General features: G+C 42.2%; 1 long non-coding RNA gene across 2 annotated transcripts in view; it reads right to left on the reverse strand.

Moving 5' to 3' along the window:
- Nucleotides 1–971: 971 nt before the first annotated feature.
- Nucleotides 972–25,978, reverse strand: part of LOC132226414 (uncharacterized) — a 113,762-nt gene continuing 88,755 nt past the window's right edge. For both annotated transcript variants that reach the window (XR_009451045.1, XR_009451046.1), the window contains exons 2-5: nucleotides 13,702–13,752; nucleotides 5,778–5,863; nucleotides 5,139–5,292; nucleotides 972–1,249 (exon numbers count right to left, since the gene is read on the reverse strand). This is a non-coding gene — a long non-coding RNA (uncharacterized LOC132226414). The remainder of the gene's footprint in view (nucleotides 1,250–5,138; nucleotides 5,293–5,777; nucleotides 5,864–13,701; nucleotides 13,753–25,978) is intronic.

The raw sequence follows: 25,978 nt of genomic DNA on the forward strand, positions 1-25,978 counted from the left end.
AAACCTAAGAACATTTGGGAGGATCAGGATATAAATAAAGTAAGAAGTCTTTCCTCTCTACTTTGGAAAATGATTCAAAGCACTTGGGAGCAGAGAAGGTCTCCATGCCAATGTCTGACACAGGAATGTGACCATTAAAGAAAAGATAGGACAGGGAATGTGGAGCAGAGAACTAAGGGAGACAGGTGGGCAGAGAGAAACTTCTCTGTCCAGGGCAAAATTCCCAAGCTACCCATTAACAATATTCATTTGCACAGCTATTGAAGCTGAAATGTCCTTTAAGTGATGGTTCTAGAGCAGAATCCAGGAACAGCACCAGCATATCAACTTGCACCTGTCTGGGTACAAACCTTGGCAAAGGGAATTGGGCCAGAAAAGGGACTTATTCTACCTCTTCCGTGTAGTATTCTCCTTAGCACTAAAAAACAATTCTTCTCAGTATTTATTCATCCCTTGTGTACACATGGTGCCATGAAAAATTCTAAAGAGCCCAGCCAGTGTGGTTCAGTGTTGAAATTCCAGGAGGTCAAAGTTCAATTCTCAGTCAGGGCACGTAACGGGGTTTAGGGCTAAGTCCCCAGTAGGGGACCTGCAGGAGGCAGCCATCAATGATTCGCTCTCATCATTGATGTTTCTATCTTTCTCTCCCTCACCCTTACTCTGAAATCAATAAACATATACCTTAACAAATTCTAAAGAAGTGTGGTGCTTTGACTACAAGGCACCACAGATTCTTAGTAAGAAAGAAACCTGTCATTATCCCTATCAAACTGAAAGAAGTGATTAAGAAACTTAATCACACCCTAAGTGTGATTCCATGCAGGAATAGTAAAAAAAAAACACACACACAAAAACAAACAAAAAAACAAAAAACAATTACCTACTCTGGTTCTCTCCTTTTCAAGGTCACAAGTATGTAATATCTTAAAAGGAAATAATTTTCCAGACTCATCATTTTATTTATTTCTCTGTTTTTATAAAGAGATTGTTAGTCTTTCAAAATAACCAGAGCAAGTGAAATGGATAAGGTCATTCATGCAAATGCACAGAGGCAATGCAGACAGAGTACCATGTTGATGCATGGTATGGTGTGTGTTTCTAATGAAAGTCAAGAAGGATTCTAAACTACCAATATACAAGAAGCCAGAACTTGCCTAATGATAGTTATTTTATACAGTTTTGGGAGATTATGGTAGAATCTTGAGTGAATCTTCTTTGGATTGATGCTTGAAATCTTCTTGCCTTTGCCCTGGAGGAATGGACAACAAGTGTCACAAGAGGAAATATAAAGAAAATGCATCTGAATTTCACTGCTCAATCATATTTGACAGACTGTTGCTTTAGCCAATGATCACATCTGTTGCCATTAAGAAATCTTCAACAAATCATGTACATCAGACATGTCATAGGAGTGGATTGAAAATAAGTCAGGGGGAGAACCAAGATGGTGGCATAAGGTATACACCTGTACGTGCTGCCCCCAACAACCACACCAAAACTACAACTAAAAGACAAAATGGCTATCATCCAGAACCACGGGAAAGGTAGCTGAGTGGAAATTCTACAACTAGAAGGAAAGAAAAAAAGTGCATTGAGGGTAGGAGGTGCAGAGGCGCCAAAAGCAGAGGTACAGAGGCGCGTGAAATGGGCTGGCAACTGGGTGCACTTTTTTTTTTTCAATTGGAAGAGAGATACAAGTTCCTGACTGCTCTGAGCTCATTTCCAGCAAGACTCTGGGGACCCAGACTCCTACGGGAGAAACTCGACTGTCTGGCATTGGGTCAGAAAGCGAGGGTGGCTTTCTCACAGAGCTACTCACAGGCATCATTGTTACTGTGGGGGTGTGGGATTTGGGGACTCGGAGATGTGGAAACCCAGAGACGCAGAAATGCGGAGACAGATGACTGACAGCCATCGCTGTTTGCCCCACCCTGGTGATTCCCTGAGACCCTGCCCCACCCAATTTACAACCCCACCCAAGCTGTGCACAAAGGCTCTTGCATATGAATCGCCAGTTGGGTCAGAGAGCTCCAAAGCTTCCAAACTCCAAACAAAGAGGAGAAATCTGCAGATCTCGCTGTAGCTCTTGCTGGGTAGACTTAGGCAATGGCTGACTTTGTACCTCCTTGGAGATCTGGGAGCCAGTATACCCAGTGCTCAGATATCAGATTTCAACTCCTCACATCCATAAGTGACACACTCAAGAGGCAAACTCAGTGAGCACCAAAGCCCCACTGAAGCAAGTCCTGTCCCATAAGGGTGTCTGCAGCCCAGCAGTTCTTCCACTATAGACACAGCAGGTCCTCACAGTCAATTGGCCTGGAGGTCATTTCCTCCCAGGGATACCAACAGCAATAAGGCTTAACTACAATAAGATCATGCACCCAGCCCACAAAGGGGTGCACCAAGAGTGTCTACCTCAGGTGATTGGGGAGGCTGAGCCACTGGGCCCAATAGGACACCTACCACACAAAGTCACTCTATCAACACAGGGAAGCAGCCAAAATGTGGAGATAAAGAAACATGTCACAAATGAAAGAAATGGAGGAAAGCGAACTATTGGATATACAGTTCAAAACCACAGTTATAAGATTACTCAAGAAACTTCTACAAACCTCCGAGAAATTTACTGAGACCTCCGAGGAACTTAGTGAGACCTTCAATAATCTTAATGAGAATGCCAAAAATATGGAAAAGGACCAGTCAGAAATTAGGCACACACTGACTGAAATAAAGAATAATATACAGATATCCAACAGCAAACTAGAGGATCCCAAGAATCAAGTCAAAGATTTTAAATACAAGGAAGCAGAAAACACCCAACCAGAAAAGCAAAAAGAAAAAAGAATCCAAAAATATGAAGGTAGTGTAAGGAGCCTCTAGGACAACTTCAAACATACCAACATCTGAATTATGGGGGTGCCAGAAGAGGGGAGAGAGAGCAAGATATTGAAAGCCTATTAGATGAAACAATGACAAAAAACTTCCCCTACCTGATGAAAGAAATAGACTTACAAGTCCAGGAAGCACAGAGAACCCCAAATAAGAGAAATCCAAAGAGGATCACACCAAGACACATCATAATTAAAATGCCAAGGGCAAAAGACAAAGAGAGAATCTTAAAAGCAGCAAGAGAAAATCAGTTAGTTACCTACAAGGGAGTACCCATATGACTCTCAGCTGATTTCTCAACAGAAACTATGCAGGCCAGAAGGGAGTGGCAAGAAGTATTCAAAGTGATGAATAGCAAGAACCTACAACCAAGATTACTCTACCTAGCAAAGCTATCATGTAGAATTGAAGGTCAGATAAAGAGCTTCACAGACAAGAAAAACCTAAAGGAGTTCATCACCACCAAACCAGTATTATATGAAATGCTGAAGGGTATTCTTTAAGAAGAAGAAGAAGAAAAAGTAAAGATAAAAATCATGAACAACAAAGTGACAACAAATACATATCTATCAACAAGTGAATCTAAAAATTAAGTCAATAAAAAAATCTGATGAACAGAATAAACTGGTGAATATAATAGAAGCAGGGGCATAGAAAGGGAGTGGACTGACAATTCTCAGGGGGAAGGGGATATGAGGGGTGCGGGAAGAGATTGGACAAAAATCGCACACCTATGGATGAGTACAGTGGCGGGGGGTTAGGGCATGAGGTGGGGTGGGAACCGGGTGGAAGGGAGCTATGGGGGTAAAAAAGAGGAACATCTGTAATAATCTGAACAATAAAGATTTATTTGAAAAAGAAAGAAAGAAAGAAAATAAGTCAGGGTTTATATGAAAACATTTCCCCACAGATGTTTTGTATTGCCAATTCATTGTGTGTCCTGTATTGGGTTGTGGTTTTTTTTTAAGTTTACTGGTCTGGCACTGGCCTAAAAGGGAAATCTCCCTCCTGATCCTCCCTGGAAGTCAGTCCTAAGGATGAGGAGGTGCCCTGCGCTTCTGAGGACAGACCGGGGTAGCTGCCTCATGACTCCCAGCACAAGGAACACGCAGACTCTCATGAGCTGAGGCTATCCACTGCTCTCAGCTAGAAACTGGTGGTCAGGATGTGCTCCCCAAAGTGGGGAGAAGTACTTCTCTCTTTTCCTCTGGAATAGGTACATTCACAGATTCAACAGGGAAAACGGGCAGCATCCTGGAAGGGAGGTGGAGAAGCAAGACTGACAGTCACATCACCTGCCTCCTTCATTTTTGGTAGCTTAAAAGAATCTGGGGATTTCCAGCTCTGTCTTGACTGTAAAAGTTAAAAAAGTGAAGAAAAAATAATGGCCAACATGAACTGGGTGTTTACCAAGTGCCAAAAAGTGTCCTGAGAGCACTGTATGCATTAACACGGAGACATCTATTAATTCTCTGTGAAAGAGATTCAGGATGTTCTACAGAAAATCTAAGGTAATGTCCAAATCACTGTGTGCAATTCTCCCTGTAGACAGAGGACCCATTGTGTTAGGGTTAGTGGGCTACCATCACTTCAGATAACCTAGAGAACAGTTTCAGGAATTCATTTTAATTAGAGATTCATAAAATATAGATGTTTATTTAGGGTTAAAGTATTGATTAAAATAATAAAAAGTTTCACAGCTATCCACTGAGCCAAACCGGCTAGGGCTGAAGAAGCCTTCCCAATTTAAGAGCAGTTACTCCACGGCACCACTGGAATTTTGCGAGCATACACAGCGCCTTGACAAACACTGGCTGGGCTCTTATCCTGTGTAGGATGCAACCCCAGAACACAGTGCAATGGACACTTTCATGCCATTTGTTACCTGTAGCGTCTGGCGGTACAAAGGACTGAAAGGAAACAGCAGGAACCTGAAAGTGTTTCTGCAATCTGAAAGCGACCTGAAATTTACTCCCACGTAGTTTACTCACCTGAAAGAGCAGCCCCGTAATCACTGTGCTGAAGGCTGCCTGTCTCTACTTACATAATCCAGCAGCTCGCTGTTCCAGTCGGCTCCCACCCCCAATATTCCCAGCCAACATCCAGGCCCTTTCATCTCTGGTCAATTATCTCTGCCTTAGTTTCAGCAGCTTAGCAAACTGAGTTCATGAGAGAGTGTGGCTTTATCAGAATAACTCCGAGTGTGCGAAGGACAGAAAGACATAAGGAATGCTTCCAAGGCTTACCAGCTTCCTTCCTGCATTTGCTTGACTGTATTCTTGGAAGACCTCCAGGGGCCCAGACCGCCTGGGCTTGTCAAGGGATTTCTTTTCTATTGGGGGATGCCACCACCCAGACACTGAGTCAGAAGAGAGGTGAAATCCTCACAGCCATAAATCTCTGCAACAAAAGGAAGAGCTGAGAAACCCTTACTGCATTCTGCTCTTTCCATGAGAAAAAAAAAATTTGTTTATAAGAACTAAATTAGGTAGGGCAAAAATTTAGTAGGATTCCTTTTTCCTGATCTTTATTTTTTCCTGCTTCCGTGTTAAGCACAAATTTATTTGATGTTTTGCAATTTCTTTTGTTTCCCTGTGTGTGTGCTATTGAGTTTTTGCTTTTGTTGTGTTAAGAAATTTGGGGGGGGGAATCTCTTCAAATATCAGATTTTAAAGTATAAAATTTGGCATATGCTATGTTTTTAGGTGCCACAGTATGCTCAGATATTTAGAGAATATGCAGTCACAGTTTTAGGGACGATTTTAGAAGAGAATATTAAATTAGGAAAATTCTTCTAAAATTTTCATTCAATTCTTAGAGTCAGGCTGTCATTCTATGGTGTCTTCATCTTTATTCCCCCTCCCCCCCCCCCCCCCCCCCGTTACCTGGAAGACATCATGCTACTCTTTGGCTACTTAGGATCCCCTCAGTAGAGGCCCAGACTGAGATTTTCTCCCATCCATTTCTCATTCTGTGAATAAAGAGAAAGAGGAAATGGTTAAATGAATTTACATTAGGATAAAATTAAGACATGATTAAAAGTTTAATTCACACAGGGCAACTTGCACAACAGAAGACAGGGTCATCCTAAAGTTTGACAATGAAATATCGGGAAAGGAGTTTATGGAAAGGTAGAATTCCTGCTTATTGCAAATTAGAGGACACAGATGAGTCCTTTTCTAAGCAGTATATATGGTTAATCCTCTGGTCACCTTATTTCCCAGTCTAACAAAAATATCACCAGCATTTTTGCACAGATCAAGCAGTTCATTCTGGCAGTGTAGATTGAAGATGTTATTAACCATCCTGCCTTTATAGTAAATGATTAACACCACATTAAAAAAACCCACATATCTTTATAAAAGCAGCATCCAATGCTTCTAGTTCAATGAGAACAGTAGTAGCTATTTCACATCTTTTTAAATATTTCATTCTCACTCTATGGCTTTTCCAGCTATATAATTCAGCAACAAAATACAGTTGGCTTACAGAAGTGTTTCCATATAGTTATGTCACTGAAACACATATCCTAATATATAAAAAGCCAGGGGCCATAATGACCAAAAAAACCGATAGATGACTGAACAGCAGGCTGTGTGGGGCGACCAGGCCGGCAGGGGGCAGAGTTGGGGCAGTTGGGGGTGACCAGGTCAGCAGAGGGGGGCAACTAGGGGCAACCAGGCCGGCAGCGGGGGGGGGGGTGGGGGGTTGGGGAGGGAGCAGTGAAGGAAGACCAAATGACTGGACAGCAGGCTGCGTGGGGCAACCAGGCCAGCAGGGGGGGGGCAGTGAAGGGTGACCAGGACAGCAGGGGGATGCAGTTGGGGGCAATCAGGCCAGCGGGGTGGGGGGGAGTTGAGGGCAGCCAGGCTGGTAAGGGGGGCAGTACGGGATTAGCAGGCCAACAGAGGGGGGCAGTTGGAGACAACCAGGCAGAGGGGGGCAGTTGGGGGTGACCAGGCAGGCAGACAGGTGAGCGGTTAGGAGCTAGCAGTCCAGAATTGTGAGAGAGATGTCCAACTGCAGGTTTAGTTCCGATCCCGGGGATCACAGATTGGAGAGGGTGCAGGTTGAGCTTAGGGGACCCCTCCCCCGTGCACGAATTTTGTGCACCAGGCCTCTAGTCTATATATATATCATCATATCTAATAAAAGAGAAACATGGTAATTAGCGTATGACCGCTACCCTTCCCATTGGCTAATCAGGGCGATATGCAAATTAACTGCCAGTCAAGATGGCGGCCGGCAGCCAGGCAGCTTGAAACTAACATGAGGCTTGCTTGCTTCAGTGACAGAGGAAACCAACGTTCCACGCCTGCATTGCCGGCCTCTGAGCCTGCAGTTTGAAACATTGTAATAAATATAGAAGCTAAACAAAACCCCAGAAACCTGCTTTCAGCGAGCCGGGATTTCAGAGCTGGAGTTATACATTGTTTCGATTATAGAACCTAAACAAACCAGATACCTGCTTTCAGCAGCAGAGAGAGGCCTCAGAGCTGGAGCCAGAGCTAAAGCTGGCCCAGAATAAAAAAGAAAAAAAAGAAAAAAAGGAGCAGTTGGGAGCTTCAGTCACCCGCAAGCCTGAAAACAGCCCTCAACCCCTCACCCAGACTGGCCAGGCACCCCAGTGGGGACCCCCACCCTGAAGAGTGTGTGACCAGCTGCAAACAGCCATCATCCCCTCACCCAAACTGGCCAGGCACCCCAGTGGGGACCCCCACCCTGATCCAGGACACCCTTCAGGGCAAACCAGCCAGCCCCACCCATGCACCAGGCCTCTATCCTATATAGTAAAAGGGTAATATGCCTCCCAGCACCGGGATCAACGGAGCCACGAGGCCTCCTGGCACCGGGATCAGCATGACTGGGGGCAGCGCCCAAACCCCCTGATTGCCCTGCGGCTCTGTGTATGACAGGGGGCGGGGCCACAACCTCCCTATCCGCCCTGCTCTGTTCATGACAGGGGAAGGCACCCCAACCTCCTGATCAGCCCTGCTCTGTGCCTGATATGGGGGAGCTCCCCAACCCCCTGATCACCCTGCGGCTCTGTGTGTGACAGGGTGTGGCGCTCCAACCCCCTGATCAGCCATGCTCTGTGGGTGATAGAGGGCGGCGCCCCAATGCCCTGATCCGCCCTGCTCTGTGTGTGACAGGGGGTGGTGCCCCAATTCCCCTATCGGCCCTACTTTGTGAGTGACAGGGGGGAGCTCCTCAACACCCTGATGGGCCCTGTTCTGTGCATGACAGGAGGGAGCTCCCCAACCCCCTGATGGGCCCTGCTCTGTGCATGACAGGGGGGAGCTCCCCAACCCCCGATCGACCCTGGTCTTTGCGTGACAGGGTACGGAGCCCCAACCCCCCTGATGGGCCCTGCTCTGTGAGTGACAGGGGGCAGCACCCCAACGCCCTGATTGGCCCTGCTCTGTGCGTGACAGGGGGTGGCGCCGCAACCTCCCCATCGACCCTGCCTTGAGTGTGAAAGGGGGCGGTGCCCCAACCCCCAAATCGGCCCTACCTTGAGCGTGACTGAGGGTGGCATTGCAACCTCCCAGTCCACCCTGCTCTGTGAATGACAGGGCGCCGCGCCCCAACTCCCCAATCGGCCCTGCTCTGAGTCCGACCAGGGGCTGCACCTAGGGATTGGGCCTGCCCTCTGCCACCAGGGAGCAAGCCTAAGCCAGCAGGGCGTTATCTCCCGAGGGGTCCCAGACTGCGAGAGGGCACAGGCCAGGCTGAGGGACCCCCCCCTTTCCACCCCGAGTGCACAAATTTTTGTGCACCGGGCCTCTAGTATATATATAAAAGCTTAAGTGACCTAACGACTGGTTGGCTGGTCATTATGACGTTCACTGACCACCAGGGGGAAGATGCTCAATGCAGGAGCTGCCCCCTGGTGGTCAGTGCACTCCCACAGCAGAGCACAACTCAGCTGACCAATGGACACCAGACACAGGGCTCATGGCTAGCCACCATAGCCGGAGACTGCAGCAGAGTGGCAGTGAGCCTACTGAGCAGTGATAGTGGCAGATGCAGTGGGACCTGGATTAGCAGGAGCAGCAGGCAGTAGCCACAGGCTGCATTGGACTGCTGGTTTCGGCCTGATCCCCACAGGTCACACTGAGGGACCCCACTGGTGCATGAATCTGTGCACCGGACCTCTAATACCAAAATGATCATAATAAAATAGATGGTACTTTAAGCCTTTATTAAAATTTGAAGTGTTTTGCTTGGCTCTCATATAAAAGATAGTTGAAGTATTAATTGCATTTGTCAGGCATTTCTCACATTAAATATTATTTAATAAGAAATAATATCACATGTGTTTAAACCAATGGTTTTTACTCAAGTGGTGTTTTATTTGGACATGCATTGAAATATTTATGGAGCCTAATAGAAAGGGGTAATATAAGAGATCTTGAAAAACTACACTATCAGAGATTCCATCTCTGCTAACACCTTGGGTGGGCTGGTATAACATACAAATTACACTATTAAATCCTGAAGGTTTGAAGAAAATCCGGAATGAATTCTAAATATTCAGACTAGCGTCAAATTACTTTTTAAAATGAAGAATCTAACATTTAAATAAGTTATATATCATTTGGTTAATGGACTGATGTTATGTGAATATATACCAGAAACTAAAAAAATAGAGATAATATTACTTATTTCCACTCAGTACAACTCACATGTGTATGGCAAGATTGATGTGTAGGGATCCTGACTGAGAGTTTTGCCACCTTTAATTAAAATTAAAAACACCAAAGCTGACTGACCAAGATATCCTAAATCAATCTGTTATATAAAATTATCTAGGATTTCTTAAAGCTGTTAAAGAACAGTCTCTTAAACAGGGTAAGTAACAGTGGGAGAAAAGAAAAGTGATGGGAACATAAATTTGTTCTTTCAAAAATTTCTTTTTCATCTGGGGAGGTATGAAGAAGAGAAAAAGTGTTTGTTTTAGTATGTCACAAAATTTTAACTTTATGAAAATAGCATAATCATACTATTATTAAAAGAAACTCAAAATATATTTATAATTATTTTATGACTGTGCTTGTGCCTTTGGGAGTTGGTTTTCTCTGCTCTTTCTCTAGTCTTGGGACTGGTTGTGGAACTGTGATTATAGGAGTCAAAAGAATGGCAAGCTCCCCCTCACCCAGCCAAGCATGGAAACAGAATTGCCTTGGGAAATTTTTGAAGCAGAGGAAAGATTTGGGATGCTTTCTTGATTGCTCTCTTTTCTCTGACATCAGATAGACCTACTGCTTCACACCCTCTTCTTTTCTAGTTATCTCTCACACTTCTTACACCCTTGAACTCCTAGGACCCATCTCCTTTTTGCTAAACACTGCTGAAGGATGAATTAGAGTCAACACATCCTATATAATAACAGCCTAATATGCAAATCGACCAAACAACCGGTGGAAAGACTGGTCGCTATGATGTGCACTGACCACCGGGGGCAGACGCTCAATGCAGGAGCTTCCCCCAACCCACAGGCCCCAGGACAGTCAAGGCAGGTGCCATTGGGGGCCCCCTGATCACCCTGCCGATCACCCCACTGATTGGCCCTGATTGCTGGTCAGGTCTAGGGACCCTACCTGTGCACGAATTTCATACACTGGGCCTCTAGTTTATGATAAAAGCTCAAGAACAGGCATTTTCCAATAGTATTGACACTTGCAGAATAAGGATGGTTTTGGAACTGTACTGAGAAGAATGACACAGATCTACAGTGTAATCAGTGGGGTTGCATAGAACACTTTTGGGATAGGAGGTCCCATTTTCAAGATGTCAATGGCACACTAGAGGTGTGCATAACACATCATACACACCCAATCTCAGAAATCCCCAATACAGAAATATCCCAGTGTGCTGAGGTGGGGGGTGGGGGGGGAGGGATGGGGTGGAACGGATAGAGAGCCAGCCTTCAGGTACTCAAGATGCAACCAAAAAGGTGCTTCTTTTATGTATTTAGGTATTGAAGTTCTGCCTGGGATTTCCTCTGAATCAAAACTTCCACAATGAAAAAATGTATTGAAAACCAAAAAGCCTCTTAAGGCCTCACAGGAATAATAGAAAGCAGAGTTGGGCAGTAGAGGAGCCTGGGCTTTGAAGTCAAACACTTCAGGGGTACAGTCTGGGCTTTGCTGTATATGAGCTGTGTGGACTGCAGGTGCCATTTCTGCAGAACTACAAACTGCCTCTGCCTCTGAACAAAGGAATGAGTAAGAGTGGCCAAGGAAAGGGACTCAATTTGCACATCCGCTCACCAGCAGGACAGACCTTCCCAGGACTAGATGCTTTTAGGGTGCTGAACTAAGGACTGCTACAGAGAGCCATAAGAGAAACAATCCAGAGTGAGCTTGTGGGATCACCCATATCTGATATGTCCTACTCTGTACTTCTTGAAGGAAGCAATAAACCTCCTCTTATTTGAGTAAATGCTGATTGGGCAGTTATTTTATTTTATTTTATTTTTTTTTTTTGCTTGGTCAACTCACGAAGAGAAAAATCAACCCGAATGTTTTACAAATGAGGAAATAAAATAGGAAGATCGGGTTTTGCATAGAAATGCATTCCTCAGGTCCCCAAATGGACACATGTAATGATTGGACATAGGATATCCTCAATAAGAGGTCCAGGTTATTATGGAAGAATGACCTAGTTTCAGGAGCAGAGACTGCTCTCTTTTTAGAGTCCCTCAAGTCACTGTATACAGGAGTTCACCTATTCCTTATTCATCAGATTAAACTTGCTACATAGGATAAATGTAAAGACAGGTAGAAATCTATAGACCAATGGAAATTGCGAAACCAGAAATAGTCAGTAGTTCAGGATTCATTAAGAGAGGGAAAGAAAGAAGAAAGAAAGAAGAAAGAAAGAAAGAAAGAAAGAAAGAAAGAAAGAAAGAAAGAAAGAAAGAAAGAAAGAAAGAAAGAAAGAAAGAAAGAAAGAAAGAAAGAAAGAAAGAAAGAAAGAAAGAAAGAAAGAAAGAAAGAAAAAAAGAAAGAAAGGAAGAAAGAAAGAGAGAAAGAAGAGAGAAAGGGAGGGAGAGAGGGAGAGAGGGAGGGAGGGAGGGAGGGAGGGAGGGAGGGGACAAGACTACCCACATATCAAATTGGAGGCAAAGAATCATCCCCTCTCTCCAATCTACTTATTTATGGAATGCGATATTCACAAACATACAATGATTGAGAATCTCCACACATCCATAGGAAACTTTAAGTTCAATACTGGCAGCTTTCTAGAGATAAGCACAGATTAGTTTGGTTTTGAGTCTTCAGTTGAAGAAAAAAAAATGTAAATAATTCCATTATGGAAATTCAAGGCAAAGAGCAAGGGAAGTGTTCCTAGTGCCAAAGATGGAAGATTTCATGGAACAGCCAACCATCAGTTATCAGCAATACCCTGGCATTCAAGCTTGGCTCTGCCTACATGCATCCTACATATTTTATTCACATTAAGCACTGGAATATTATCCTCTTTTAACAACTGAGTTATACTTGCCAATTCATTTTTAATCTGTGCATGACGACAATTCTCCAATTTGTAGAATTTTAGTTTGTCTATATTTCTACAGCCTAATTAGTAGATGGCTATTAAAATTTATTTAGAGTTATTTTTGGCTATCCCTTAAAGCTTTGTGTATTTCAAATATCTATGGCAGAACTATAAAGAAATGCGGCTTCCAATACTGATTGGTTATTAAATAAGTTCACCAATATATTACCTTGTCAACAATATACTAATCTTGGCAAAGGAATGAAATTCTGAATGCATTTGTAGTGCCCCTGCTGATAATTGGCTTGCTGAAATCTTGTTATAATTTGTCACCAGGTCTCAGGTAGATTTCGAAATAGGTGATTTTCTGAATCCTTTCTCTTATGAAGTGGTTCTCTCATTGTAAATTCCTTGGCTTTGACTTAAGAGAACTTCAGAGCCAAACTAAATACATTACTGATAATATAGAACACCATGCCCACCTGAATGAAAATTTCAGCATATCAGAGCCAAAGGTTCCCCAACTTTTCTTCAGAATAATTTGATCACAAGAGCATTAAAACGTGAAATGAGCCCCAACAAACACAATGTGTTTTTTGTCTTCCCACCTGGCTATTTATTTGCGTTGGTAGTTGAGTCACACCCGTTCTGTAGGTGTGTCACACGCCCATTCACTCTGCCACCTTGGCAGTCATATGCCTTCTTGATCCAAGAATGAGGAGTAGCCAGAATGCTCGCTGTCAGCAAGTATCTAATCTCAGAATGAATGAGTGGCAGAGGTTTGGGGTAACCATTTTATAAGCTCCATGCCTGTCGCTCTGAGGTTGACTGCCTAAGGAGAATCAGTGAGCTTACTCACAGCGTAATTAAGTGGCAATGTCAGGGGGTCAGGCAGCATCATCTTCTCCAGCCAAAAACATTTGGAACCCTCATGTGGTGATTTATGATTGTGTTGCCTGGCCAACCACCAGGAACCCAGCTTCCTTAACTCATCAAGGCCACACTCTGAAAAGCTAATCCCTGTCTTTTTAATGACATCTCTTCATTTATGGAGTCTCACACATTCTCAGGATGCATCCCGCCAATTACATGGGTTGAAATGACTGGTGCTGGCCTCCTTGTGATGTTCATGAATTATGGCTTCCTTGATATCTTCTCTGTGTGACCTTTTACTGTAATCTACAATGAAGTTATTGCTGAAATTGCAAGATTATGCCATATTTCAACTATCTATGTATGCTTAGTAAGAGCATTTACACAATTAACACTTTCTTGTTAAACCAAATGAAAAACTCATTTTACCTGGGCATTCCACAGGTAAAACCTCCTCTTGAGTTATCTTGCAGATTTCCTCTGATAGGAAAATAAGGATAGAAAACTGTTATACTCTTGTAACCTACAAACCACAAAACCTCTCATTTGTATTCCTATGTAACTAAAAGAAAATGGCATCCTAAATTTTGACAAATAGGCTTGCAATAATCCACCTGGTTTCTTCAGCTACTCCTTTGGAATCTAAGTACTAGTTTTATTAATTGAAATAAAAGTATCAAGCTAAATTATAAATCAAGTCTCCGGAGGGGACCAGTCCTGCTGACATCTTGACTTTAGGCTAGTGAAATTGACTTCAAACTTTTGGCTTCCAAAACAGTAACAGAATAAATTGTGTTGTTTTAAGCAACTAAATTTGTGGTAGGTTGTTACATCAGCAAGAGGAAACCAATACATACTCATCTGTCAAATAAATACAGTAGTCTTCCCTTATCCATGATTTCATTTTTCACAGTTTCAGTTACCTGTGTCTACCAAGGTCCAAAAATATTAAATAGACAATTATAGAAAAAAGTAATTCATAAGTTTTAAATTGCATGCTATTCTGAGTAGCATGATGAAATCTCCCACTGTCCCTTTCTGGCCTACTCTGGGAATGAAGCATCCCTTTGTCCAACTATCCACGCTGTTTACATTCCTGACCCAGCTCATTAGTCACTTTCAGTTATCTTATCAAATGTTGTAGTATCACAGTGCATGTGTTCAAGCAATACATCACTTAAGAATGGCCAAAAAGCCATTCACATAACGTTTTTTAGAGTATCTATATATATATATATATATATAAAAGCCCAGCAACCGAACATCTGAACGACTGGAATGACCGGAGTGACTGGTTGCTACAGTGGCCAGCAGGCCCGATCAGGGCCCAATCCGCACCCCCCCCCACCAAAACTTCATGGCCCCTCCCCCTGGCCCGCCCCACCCTTGGTTGCCCTCCCATCTCTCTCCTGTTCTGAGGGTCCCAAGAGCTGCCCTGAGGCCTGGAGCCCCAGAGAGGAGGGGCTTGGTTCCTGGCTGCACTCCTCCAGACTTTGAGAGCTACAAATTACAAATGTGGCTGCCATGATGGAGGCCTGGCTGGGAAGTGGGAAGAACACACAGCAAAGAGGGTGAGAATTGAGGAAAAGCCTGCTGGGAAGAACCTGCGCTAGGGGCAGCCACACCCCCGCCCCCCAACTCCAGCCCAGCCTCACAGGCTGCCTGACATATGCTTCTGTGAAGTGGGTGCAGAGAGGGCTCCTGGGGCACATGAGGGGGGCGCACTGCAACCCCTGCACATCACCGTTGCCCCTCACTAACCTGAGCCTGCCGCCACATGACCGCCCACCCACGCTGAAGCCACCACCTCCTTGTGCTCACACAGCCACCAAAGCCTTCTCCTGCACTGTGGCCCTGGCTGGCCTCAGGCACCTCATTCTCACCCCATCCTGTTTATAATGATTGGGAGGAACAGGATAGGCTGGTCCAGCATGCAAGCGCATTCCCTCCTTCCACTGCAGCTGACTTCCTGGGTCCTCCATTCTGTGGTGACAGATAAGACCAACCTGGGAAAATGCCTGGTGCCCTCGTGTGAGGCATAGTTCTTGAAAACCCAGAGCCCAGCCTACAGGAGGGCCCTTTGTGGAGGAAGCACTCTACAACTCCCAGGAAGCACCGCACCTCCTGCAGCCCTGAAGCTTGTGGAGGAGACTGAGAAAGTGTGTGAAAGAATGTGCCGTGCTGGTGCTCTGGGTGGCCCCTGTGCAGTGCCTGATCTTGGGGGACCAGGTGGGACATACACTAACTGCCTGTGGCTCCTCCCCCTAGTTGGCCCCACCCCTAATCGCCCCCCTCATCAGGGGCAGGCTGGCAGACCTCCCACAGCCCCTCCCCCATGCTGACCTGGTCTGATGGCCCCCATTAGGGCGAGCCAGCAGTACCCACCCATGCACGAATTCATGCACCTGGACTCTAGTATTGTTGTAATAGTTATATTTTATTATTAATTACTAGAGGCCAGTGCATAAAATTCATGCATGGGGGGGGAGTCTCTCAGCCTAGCCTGCACCCTCTTCATTTTGGGAAGCCCCCTCTCCATTCTGGGACCCTTTGGGGGATGTCCAACTGCCAGTTTAGGCTCAATCCCTGTGGGCAGTCGGACATCCCTCTCGCAATCCAGGACTGCTGGCTCCTAACTGCTCACCTGCCTGCCAGCCTGGTCACCCCTAACTGCCCTCCCCTGCTGGCCTGGTCACTCCTAACTACTCACCCCTGCCAGCCTGGTCATCTCTAACTGCTCTCCCCTGCTGACCTGGTCGCCCCTAACTGCTCACCCCTATCGGCCTGGTCGCCACTAACTGCTCTCCCCTGCTGGCCTGGTCACCCCTAACCACCTCTGCCTTGGCCCCTGCCACTGTGGCTTTGTCCGGAAGGACGTCCAGAAGGATGTCTGGAAGATGACTGGTCTAATTAGCATATTACCCTTTTATTAGTATAGATTATTAATTTCTTACTGTGCATAATTTATAAGTTGAAGCTTATCCTATGGTAAGAAAAAACAGGATTTGCTACTCTCCATTCTTTCAGGCATACAAGAGGGGGATGTCTTGGAATATATCTCCTGCAGATAAGTGGGGAATACTATAATTTAAAAGACTTCCTGTTAATTTGGACAATATCAATATTCATATTTTCTGCTTTTTTTCATTTCAGCCATTTTTGGGAGTGGATAGTTCATTGTAGTTTTAATATGCACTTCCCTGATTACAAATAAAATTTAGCAATCTTTACATGATTAATGGCAAATTAAATTTTCTCTTTTATAAAGTTCTCATTTATGTTTTACCCATTTTTTATTGTTATCATTTTCTTATTATTTGTAGGTATGATCTGAAAATTCAATAAACTAACCTTGTTTGGAATATAAATATGGATATAGATTTGGATACGGATATTGATCTATAATTATCACTCACTACATAGTTCATCTTTCCATTCTTGTATTCTTTCTTTTGATGAACCCATGATCTTTAATGCAGTCACTTTTCATCATCTGTTTTTTAATGATTAAGGAGGTTAAGAAATTAATCTCCTGCCTTGAGACCATGAAGATAATCTACTATATAACATTCTGAGAGTATTATGATTTTATTGTATTTATCCTTTTCATACAGCTAGAATTGATCTTGGCTATGTTGTGAGATAGGTATCAATTTCATTTTTCTTCATACAAATACCCAATTTTCTTATAATCAGTTGTTGAAAATGTAATCATTTTCTACTTCTGCAGCACCAGTTCTGTATGTGTATATGCACATATTTTTTCCATTGACCTCTTTATGTATCCTTATTCCTAAACCCCATTTTCTTTATTACTATAGTTTTATAATAATTCATGAAATTTGTTAGATTGAGTCCTCCCACTTAGTTCTACTTCTTGAGTGTCTCAGCTATTCTTAGACTTTTGCAGGTTTACGTAAATTTAACTTGTTAATTTCTACCAAAAACCTATTTGTATTTGTATTAAATTATATAGATTATCATTCAATTTAGGAAATTTGATATTTTTAAAACACTGAGCCTATTTAATCTGTATAGACATGAAATATCTTTCCATGCATTTAATTCATTGTTAATGGCTACCAATGAGGCTTTATAATTTCTTTTATAAATAAGTTTATTTTAACAACATTCAATTTTGTTATTGTATTCATTTCTATATTATATAATAGGTGATGCTATAGTAAAAGGTGTCTTTGTTTAAAAAATCAATATTATTAAAATATTACAGATATTTTAATAAAAATATATACTTAATTTTATGCTTAATTTTAAACAAAATATTCCTACTATAAGCTCTAAGTGGGTTCCAGAACTGCAATCACATCAAATGCAAAGTCATGTTACTGTAAAGTTAATCAAATGACTGATGGAGCCTGCAGAGGCAGTAGCTCTAGAAGTCCAGGACCCAAGGACTGGGAGCGAATTGCTTGTTGCATTCCCTCTAAATTCACATTAGCACTGGAGATCACTGGATCATCAAAGCACTGAAAACGTTTTAAAGACTGAAAAATAAACTGATGAAAAAGTAGTTCCAGAGGCACAGATGCAGGGAACAGACTGACAGATCTCAGAGGAAGGGGATTAGGAGACACTGGAAGGGATTCACCAAAGAATATATATGCATAACCCATGGACCCAGACAATAGTGCAGTGAAGGCCTGGGCAAGGGCAGGGATGGGTGAAGGGGGCAAAGGAAGAGGAAATGGGGGACACCTTTAATGCTGTCAACAATAAAAAATAAAAAAATAAATGAACATATTTACATTAACTCTAATAAAATAAACTGGTGACTTTGTAAAATATTTTTTTATTGATTTCAGAGAGGAAGGGCGAGGGAGAGAGAGAAACATCAATGATTAGAGAGAATCATTGATTGGCTGCCTCCTGCATGCCCCCTACTGGGGATTGAGCCCACAATCTGGGCATGTGCCCTGACCGGGAATTGAACCATGACCTCCTGGCTCATAGGTCCAACCATGGAGCCACACTGGCCGAGCTAAACTCGTGATTTTGAATTCTAATTTCCACACATAGTTAAAGAAATGTAAGTTTCAAGAACAATGAGTTTCTTTTTTTTACCTGACAATGATAAATGGTGGTAAGAGTATAGAAAAACAAACCCTCTCATATACTGATGTCAGTTTTGTAAATTGGTATAAACCTTTTGGAGAACAATTTAGCAATTCCTACCAAAATGTAACATGCTCGTACCTATTGTACCAGCAATTCTACTATTAGAAAGTTACACCATGGATATGTTCGCACACATGCACAAAGAGTATGGACAAGAATGCTCAATGCAGGTAAAATGTTCAATCCTCCTAAATGACAATCAGAATACACACACCATTTTATATTCATACTAGAGGCCCTGTACACGAGATTTGTGCATTCGTGGGGGGGTGGGGGGGGTGTCCCTCAGCCCAGCCTGTACCCTCTCGCAGCCTGGGAGTCCTTGGAGGATGTCCAACTGACATCCTTAGCCCTGCCGCAGAGGTGGGAGAGGCTCCTGCCACCACCGCTGTGCTCGCCAGCCATGAGCCTGGCTCAGGGCTTTGGTTGAGTGGCATTTCCCCTGTGGGAGCACACTGACCACCAGGGAGCAGCTCCTGTGTTGAGTGTCTGCCCCCTGGTGATCAGTGCATGTCATAGCAACCGGTCATTTCTCTGTTCAGTTGATTTGCATATTAGCCTTTTATTTATAGGATGAAGCATGCTCATATAGTTGAGAGTAAGGTAGAGATACAAAGCCATGAGTATAGTATAAACCCATAATTATTCTTTAAGATTAGATAGATAATAGATGATAGAGAGATAGAATATTAAGGTGCTCCAGAGAAAAAGGACCAATAAGATGATGGATGGATGGATGGATGGATGGATGGATGGATGGATGGATGGACGGACACATAGATGGGTGGAAAGAAATGCTTATACATTCATGGAAATTTTCTTAATGAAACACTGGAAACTTAAAAGTTGCCTCAAGTGAGGCAAACTGGGGAAGATGATTGATTTGGTTTTATCTAGTCTGGGTGCAGATCTTGTATTAGTATTTGACATGTCTGTTTCAGCATCTGACAAAATGCTTTATCTTATTGTCTCTGGTTGAGCATCAGAATCATTGTGTGCAAGCACCTAAAAATGCAAAATTTTGGAGATTCTACAGCCCAGAAACCTGTACTTTCAAAGATATCCACAAAAGCTAATTAGACTCCATTCATCCTAAGACCTCTTATTTTAGTTACTACTTAAACTTTCTGTTGACCATTAATGGTTCAAATCCTCTACTGCTATTTGAATCACCTATTTTCTCCAATATTTTTGCAATCTGCTCATCAGCTGCCTTTGCTTTTTCCTTCTTTGAAACTACCATTTATTGAGTATCTACTATGTGGCAAGTGATTTGCTGGAAACTGCATAAAAATGAGCTCTAATCTTCTCAGTCATACAAGGTGAGTATCGCCTGTGCTGTTTTTAGTTGGGGAAGCTGAAACAGCGAGAGAGATTCAGTAGCTTGTCCAGGGGGATACAGTGGAACAAGCTCTACCTGATCCATGTGTGTTCTTTCTACTCCATCCTGCTGGCTCTCCTGAGACTCTACAGCACCATGGAAACTGCCACTACCCACTTACTTTGATGTATCCATCTCTCTGTTATGTGAGTTTCTTTTTTTGCCTCCTACCTCTTGAGGTGGAGTTCCCAAGGGCAGAATTCCTTGTAAAGTCAAGCTCTTCTCTCTGACCTCAATTACTGTTTCTAGAGTAGTGATTTCAACCTTTTTCATCTCATAGCATATATAAACGCATTACTAAAATTCTGCAGCACACCCCCAAGAAATTATATTTTTGCTGTCCTGACAAAAAAATAGGTATAACTTTGATTCATTCACACTGGACAGCTATTGTTGTATTGTCTTTTTTTTTTTCACTCTATGGGAAAAGAGGTCAGTGTCCCTGACTAAATAGGCATTGCATGTTTTAAAAATTCTTGAGCCCTAACCGGTTTGGCTCAGTGGATAGAGTGTCGGCCTGCGATCTGAAAGGTCCCAGGTTCGATTCTGGTCAAGGGCATGTACCTTGGTTGCAGGCACATCCCCATTTGGGGGTGTGCAGAAGGCAGCTGATTGATGTTTCTCTCTCATCAATGTTTCTAACTATCCCTCTCCCTTCCTCTCTGTAAAAAATCAATAAAATATTTAAAAAAAATTCTTGAAACGCACCAGGTAAAAATTGTTGTTCTAGAGGATAACTTCTGGATCTATGCTGAAAATGATTTATAATTTTATTCTGTTTAGAATAAATTATTTCTAAAATCTAAAGTTTCTTGAGTATCATTTCTATTTTTCTCCTAAAACCATCTCACTCAGACTTTCCCAGCCTCAGCTCTGATGAAATTTTGGACCAGATAATTCTTTGTTATCATGAGTCACTTGTGCATTATAGGATGTACACCCACTAAATGCCAGTAGCACTCACTGCCCCCAGTTGTGACAACTAAAATGTTCTCATACATTGCAAAATATCCATGTATGTGTGTGTGTGTAAAATCGCTCCACTTGAAAACCACTGAATTTTAACTGGATGCCCTGACAGCCCATTTGACCAAATTTAAATTGATAATCTCCTCCCAAACATCTCCTTCTCATTCCTTAATGTCTATTAGTTGGCCCAATTTGTTTTCTCAGTCATTGATGCTTTGAACCTCCACACCATTCATCTCTGCCTCAGCCTTTACTCCCAATCCTTCACACCCAACTACTCACCTTGTATGATTGAGAAGATTAGAGCTCATTTTTATACGGTTTTCAGCAGATCATATAGCATTGACATATAGCATTGATTTTAACTTCTGAGTCTCTCCTTTCATTTTCTATTTCTCTCAGATTCTAGCCTCCATTCCTTCACAGTAAGTCAAATAACCTTATGTCCTCCCGACCTTTAATCCATCTTATCCAATGATGTCAGTTAAGACTTTCTCAAGGGTAGCCGGTACCATGTTCCTTCTTTTATTGGGACCTTCAGCACTTCCCTATCATAGACCTAATTAAGAATAATTTGCTCACCCTTGCATTTCAGGGCCTCCACCATATGGCACCATCACCCTTTCCAGCTTTGTTTCACACATTTGCTCCACTTGCTTATTGCTCATCAACAATGGCTTGTGCATATGGTCCAATACCTTTTATTCATATTCTTACCTCAGTTGGCGAGTCTTCTTCCTTAATTTTCCCTAAAAAACAAACAAACAAATAAAACAAACAAACAAAAAACCCTCACTCTTCTTTCAAGGCCAATCTGAAATCCTACATTGCTCACAAATCATCTTATGGTTGATCCAACCAAATGTGTTCTCTTTCTCCTTTCAATGCCTTTAATTGTTCATATTTGCCTCTCTTGTTACCTGTACATCATCTCCTGATGTCCTGTTTGTGGTGCTAATAGCATCCTCCCTGCTAGATTATAACCTTATTGATGGCATAATGTTGGTCATATTCTTTATGTATATAGTAGTACCTAGAACAACTGTACATAGTTTAGATTTTCTTAATTATGTGTCTGAGTAACAAAAGTGAACTTATTTGCCTACTATCTTAGGTCAGCTCGTCACCATCCTTCTCTTGAGTAATTGGTCTCTCACCTGGCTTTCTGACTCATATTCCTCCAACCCATTCTCTGCCTGCTACAAAAGTAAGCTTTCCAAACACCAGTCTGATCATGTAAGACATTGACTTAGAATAGTTCCCATTGCCTATGACTCAGATGTGAGGCATACAAACCCCTCTGTGTTCTTGCTGCCCTGATTTTTCTAGGCAGTTCTACCTTCAACCATATTCTTGTGACATGTTGGTGAGTTTCCAGTTCCAGCTGTTATGTCAGGATTCTTTCCTCTTTTCTTCCATACCTTTGCTCACACTGCTCCTTCTGCCAAGAGGGCCTTTGCCCAACTATATCCACCTGCAACATCTGTTCATCTGTCACCACTGTGCAGAGAAAGCCCAGGCCCTCCCACAATCAACCTCTCCCTTCTTTGAACACCCACTGCATCCGACATGCTTCTATCACAGTACCTGTAATACTTTGCTCTGCTTATTTTTATGTGTCTGAACCCAACTACTGCACAGTAGGCACTGAGAGAAATGCACTATGTTATACAGAACTTTGTATTTCTGAAAAGTGTCTAATAATGAGGGAAGCTAATGAAAACTGTCTTGCTGAATGACTGACTGACTGGGTGAACCCATGAATCTAAACCAGAAAATCTATTTTAGTTATTGATTAGGAAAGTAAGAAGTCAATGTCTTAAAATGCCACCACCTAGAAAAATCTATTTATTTTTGTAAGACTTGAGTATGTGACATCATAAAGAGCAGAAATAATCTAAATGAGTCAATTTTATTGCCATTTGTCAGTTTTATATTTTAAAAATCCTAAATGTTTTACATATTTCCTTGGCTTGGTTAACAAGATATTCAGGAAATCATTTCACTCTCTTTCCATACTGGAGCTATTATGAAAATAAATTTCCACATGGGTTTTAACTAATTTCTGCCCACAGATACCATAAAAGAATATCCCTCTACTGAGAAGCACCAGGAAGTTTGCTTCTTTCTTCAGGTTCTGCTTCGCCAACAGCTATTCCTTTTCACTGTGTTAGGGTGTCTACTTAAGATACCACTCTGCTTGGCTCCTTCCACCACTTCTTTTTTTTTTTTTTTTTTTTTTTATTTAATATATTTTATTTTATTTTATTTTATTTTTTTTTATTGCTTAAAGTATTACAAAGGGTATTACATATGTATCCATTTTATCCCCCCGCCCTAGACAGTCCCCTAGCCTCCCCTATCACCCAGTGTCTTATGTCCATTGGTTATGCTTATATGCGTGCATACAAGTCCTTTAGTTGATCTCTTACCCCCCTACCTCCTGCCCCCCAACCCTCCCCGGCCTTCCCGCTGCAGCTCGACAATCTGTTTGAGGCAGCTCTGCCTCTGTATCTATTATTGTTCAAAAGTTTATAATGGTCTCTATTGTCCACGAATGAGTGAGATCATGTGGTATTTTTCCTTTATTGACTGGCTTATTTCACTTAGCATAATGCTCTCCAGTTCCATCCATGACGTTGCAAATGGTAAGAGTTCCTTCCTTTTTACAGCAGCATAGTATTCCATCGTGTAGATGTACCACAGTTTTCTAATCCATTCATCTACTGATGGGCACTTAGGCTGTTTCCAGATCTTAGCTATGGTGAATTGTGCTGCTATGAACATAGGGGTGCATATATCCTTTCTGATTGGTGTTTCTGGTTTCTTGGGATATATTCCTAGAAGTGGGATCACAGGGTCAAATGGGAGTTCCATTTTCAGTTTTTTAAGGAAACTCCATACTGTCTTCCATAGTGGCTGCACCAGTCTGCATTCCCACCAGCAGTGCACAAGTGTTCCTTTTTCTCCACATCCTCTCCAGCACTTGTCGTTTGTTGATTTGTTGATGATAGCCAGTCTGACAGGTGTGAGATGGTACCTCATTGCTGTTTTGATTTGCATCTCTCGGATGATTAGTGACTTTGAGCATGTTTTCATATGTCTCTTGGCTTTCTGGATGTCCTCTTTTGAAAGGTGTCTATTTAGGTCCTTTGCCCATTTTTTGATTGGATTGTTTATCTTTCTTTTGTTAAGTTGTATGAGTTCCCTATAAATTTTGGAGATTAGGCCCTTATCAGATATGTCATTGGCAAATATGTTTTCCCACACAGTGGGTTTTCTCGTTGTTTTGTTGATGGTTTCTTTTGCTGTGCAGAAGCTTTTTATTTTGATGTAGTCCCATTTGTTCATTTTTTCTTTAGTTTCAAGTGCCCTAGGAGCTGTATCAGTGAAGAAATTGCTTCGGCATATGTCTGAGATTTTCTTGCCTTTGGATTCTTCTAGAATTTTTATGGTATCCTGTCGTACATTTAAGTCCTTTATCCATTTTGAGTTTATTTTTGTGTATGGTGTAAGTTGGTGGTCTAGTTTCATTTTCTTGCATATATCTGTCCAATTTTCCCAGCACCATTTATTGAAGAGACTATCTTGGCTCCATTGTATGTTCTTGCCTCCTTTGTCAAATATTAATTGAGCATATTGGTTAGGGCCGATTTCTGGGCTCTCTATTCTATTCCATTGATCTATATGCCTATTCTTGTGCCAGTACCAGGCAGTTTTGAGAACAGTGGCTTTGTAATACAACTTGATATCTGGTATTGAGATCCCACCTACTTTGTTCTTTTTCAGGATTGCTGCAGCTATTCGGGGTCTTTTTTTATTCCAGATGAATTTTTGGAAAGTTCGTTCTAGATCTCTGAAGTATGCTGTTGGTACTTTAATGGGAAGTGCGTTGAATTTATAGATTGTTTTGGGTAGTATGGACATTTTGATGATGTTGATTCTACCAATCCATGAACACGGTATGTTCTTCCATCTGTTTATGTCTTCCTCTATGTCTTTTTTCAACGTCCTGTAGTTTTCTGAGTAGAGGTCTTTTACCTCTTTAGTTAAGTTTATTCCTAGGTAGCTTAGTTTTTTCGGTGCAATGGTAAACGGGATTGTTTTTATAATCTCTCTTTCTGAAAGTTCACTATTGGTGTATAGAAATGCCTCAGATTTCTTGGGGTTAATTTTGTATCCTGCTACATTGCCAAATTCATGTATTAAGTCTAGTAGCTTTTTGATGGAATCTCTAGGGTTTTGTATGTATAATATCATGTCGTCTGCAAATAAGGACAGTTTTACTTCCTCTTTTCCAATTTGGATGCCTTTTATTTCTTCTTCTTGCCGAATTGCAATGGCTAACACTTCCAGTACTATGTTGAACAGGAGTGGTGAGAGGGGGCATCCCTGTCTTGTTCCTGTTCTTAGGGGAAATGGTGTTAGTTTTTGTCCGTTGAGTATGATGTTGGCTGTGGGCCTGTCATATATGGCTTTTATTATGTTGAGGTATGATCCTTCTACTCCCACCTTGCTGAGAGTTTTTATCAAAAATGGGTGTTGAATTTTGTCAAATGCTTTTTCTGCATCAATTGATATGACCATGTGGTTTTTTTCTTTCAATTTGTTTATGTGATGTATCACGTTTATTGATTTGCGGATATTGTACCATCCTTGCATCCCTGGGATAAATCCTACTTGGTCATGGTGTATGATCTTTCTGATGTACTGCTGGATCCGATTTGCTAAGATTTTGTTGAGGATTTTGGCATCTATGTTCATGAGGGATATTGGCCTGTAATTCTCTTTCATTGTGTTGTCTTTACCTGGTTTTGGTATTAGGGTGATGCTGGCTTCATAGAATGAGCTTGGAAGTGTTCCTTCCTCTTGAATTTTTTGTAGTAGTCTGAGGAGGATAGGTTTTAGTTCTTCCTTGAATGTTTGGTAAAACTCCCCTGTGAAGCCGTCTGGTCCTGGGCTTTTGTTTGATGGAAGCTTTTTGATGACTGCTTCAATTTCTTCCATAGTTATTGGCCTGTTGAGATTTTTAGATTCTTCCTGATTGAGTTTTGGAATGCTGTATTTTTCTAGGAATTTGTCCATTTCCTCCAGGTTGTCTAGTTTGTTGGAGTAAAGCTGTCCATAGTATTTTTTAACAATCATTTGTATTTCTGTGGGGTCTGTTGTTATTTCGCCTCTATCGTTTCTGATTTTATTTATTTGGGTCCTCTCTCTCTG

This window comes from Myotis daubentonii, chromosome 2 (genome assembly GCF_963259705.1).
Source record: "Myotis daubentonii chromosome 2, mMyoDau2.1, whole genome shotgun sequence".
Taxonomy (NCBI): domain Eukaryota; kingdom Metazoa; phylum Chordata; class Mammalia; order Chiroptera; family Vespertilionidae; genus Myotis; species Myotis daubentonii.